Here is a 2,747-nt window from a genome sequence, read left to right as displayed (position 1 = left end):
TTGTGGTTAATATTTTGGTCTCTATCAATATTTTTATAGTCATCACATTAAATTTTTTCTCTCTAAAAAATTAAATTTATGACTATGTGATACATAAAGTTCTTTGACATCCTGTTATATAAACCTAAAATGACTTTTCATTAACTTTCAAAATTCTAAGTAAACCATATTTTTTTCTTGGGAATTTTATTTTTTAATGGATGATAAGAATTATAATAGTATACTATATGAAAATAATGAGAAAATAGTAATTCTATTAACTAAAACAAAACTTATTAATAAAAATAAAACCAATATTCCCAATAGCTAAGTGATCCAAAATTATGATATAAATATATATATATATATATATATATTTTTTTTTTTTTTTAGCCATATAACTAACATTAGATTTAGACTATTTTTCACATATACATGTGTTTTTGGAACAACGTGGTTTTAAAATATACTGGTATTCAGTTTGCTTTGGTATACCAAGTGGTCTAAATCTTAAGAAATAAAAATCATCTGAAAAAAATTAAAAATTGGGAACCTGGAAAGTCTTAGAAGTTGAACTTTACTAATTTAAAACTGAAAAGACTGAGGCCCAGTGAGATTAAATAGTTTTACAAAATCACATTGCTAATAGGGAAGAGACTTCATCTCTAGAACCCAGGATCTCCTGACAACCAGTCTATTTTTTCTCTCCATTTTTGGGGCTGTCATTACCATTGAATAGCTTATAAACTAAGCTGTATTTACCATTGTTAGTAATGCCATAAATATTCAGTAAAGATAAAAGTTAAAATTATAAGTTTATCTGACATTCTGAATTATCATGAACTATATTTTTGCATAGAAAAGCATAAATAAGATAGACACATACAGCAAAACTTTAACCTTTTTAGTTTAAAGGTAAATTTCATACTATTGAAGCATTACATTTAAAAATTTTATCAGCCATCACTAAATATTATTTTTTATTCACACATCTGTACTTCTTCAGATTAATGGCACTATTTATAGGTCCTAAAATTCAACACTATAGTCAATTTAAATCTACACATTCTATTAAAATAAATAATTAACTCTGGAATTCCAAAGAAAATTTATCTTTATCTTTAAAGATAAATATAGACTAAGGCAGAATGACAATTTTGTACTTTTTCTATGAAACATAATTTATACCTTATATGAGTTATGACTGAGCACCCTCAAAGTCACTTATTTAATAAGGAACTGTTCACATCACTAAGCAAATCTCATAGCATCATACAGGTCATATCTTTTCAAGTCCTGCTTCTACCAACCTTCCACTTAGTCACAAAGGCTATTGCAGGTATAGTCCTTTGATAGAAGGTGATTTTTGTTCCAAATTCAAAGCAACATAAGCAGTTTAGCTCAGTGAAAATACTAACTCAGAGCAATAAATGTTTAGCACTAGGCTTTTCGCTAGCAATGAAATGTGTGCTTCTGTCTGCTAGATACCAAAAAGGTCAGTGATTCTCAAGCAAACAGCTCCCTCCACTGGCTCAACCATCATCATATGCTCTGAAGTCTCAAGTCCCTTGAGTTCCCCTCCTACCAAGTTTGCATATAGACCACAGACAGAATGCTAGGGCTGCTTGAGAATTTAGAAACACTGAATTAAAAAAGGTGGGTCAGCCAGCAGCTAAGAGGTAAAAATCCCTGTAGAGTACTAAGATCTCAATGAAAATTTTATGAGATGAAGAAATACATATTAATACATATAAATACCAGAACTCCTTTCAGGGAGAGCAAGACCTGAAGTTGGGAAACTCTCAAAAGTAGCCTGCAGTTCTGAGAGCATATGATGGTAATGAATGGAGGAATGATGATCTCCAAAGTCCCATTAAAGGGTAGTGGGTCTGGCTGGGCTTTTGTTTTACTGACTGGGTATTGAAATTTAGGGAGTGAACTGAACTGCTTAGGTCAGAGTCAAGATTGAATATTCTGTTATACTTGTTTGCCCTTTTCTCACAAAACACTCATCTTCTCCTAAAGAATATTTTCAATTTGAAAATTTACTATTAGCCCATCTGGGATGCCTATATTTCTTTGTTATAGGTATTGTACAGTGCAACCTTTTTTATTTTATAAGTGGGGAGGTTTATAAAGATGGAATTGTTTACTAAAAATATATTCACCTAGACCCTGACCAAATCACCTGACAATCTATTCTTTATAGAACACTTTTTCACAAAGTGTTGTCCCTGGACCACTAGCAGTTTCATCATCAACTGGGATTTGTTAAAAATGCAAATTATTGGGCCCACCCCAGACCTAGCAAATCAGAAGCTGAGGGAGGGGTAGCAAATCTGTGTTTTAAAAAGCCTTCAGATGATTATGATGCACATTAAAGTTTGGAAACTACTCTGACAAGTGTAACAAATATTTTAAATTATTTAATAACATTACCAAAAACAAAAAAAAATTAACAGTATTTATTGTACTAAATTTTAGTAAGTAAAATCAACCTATAAGCTCTGTTCAGACTGATTACTTCAATAGATCTAAGATGGACAAATTGTTCTCACACGCTGACTGTACCCCTTCCAATATCCCATTCTACTTTGGCCAAAAATATTTATTCATTTCTCAGGTTCACTGAAGGAATAATCCTGTATGATTTTTTTTCTCCCTAATATTCAATCAAGTTCCAGATCAAATTGCTTTTCCCTTTTTCTCTAGGCATATTTTTTCTTTTTTTAAATTTTTTGTTAACACTTATTTATTTTTGAGACAGA

General features: G+C 30.9%; 1 long non-coding RNA gene across 3 annotated transcripts in view; it reads left to right on the top strand.

Moving 5' to 3' along the window:
• The first annotated feature begins 1,467 nt into the window (after positions 1-1,467).
• LOC121033949 (uncharacterized) overlaps positions 1,468-2,747 on the top strand; it is a 6,312-nt gene continuing 5,032 nt past the window's right edge. For all 3 annotated transcript variants that reach the window (XR_005792215.1, XR_005792217.1, XR_005792216.1), the window contains exon 1: positions 1,468-1,635. This is a non-coding gene — a long non-coding RNA (uncharacterized LOC121033949). The remainder of the gene's footprint in view (positions 1,636-2,747) is intronic.

This window comes from Herpailurus yagouaroundi, unplaced genomic scaffold (assembly GCF_014898765.1).
Source record: "Herpailurus yagouaroundi ecotype Mexico unplaced genomic scaffold, PumYag 159, whole genome shotgun sequence".
NCBI lineage: Eukaryota > Metazoa > Chordata > Mammalia > Carnivora > Felidae > Herpailurus > Herpailurus yagouaroundi.
The sequence above is the reverse complement of the archived record's forward strand: the minus strand, read 5'-3'. Positions and strand labels throughout refer to the sequence as shown.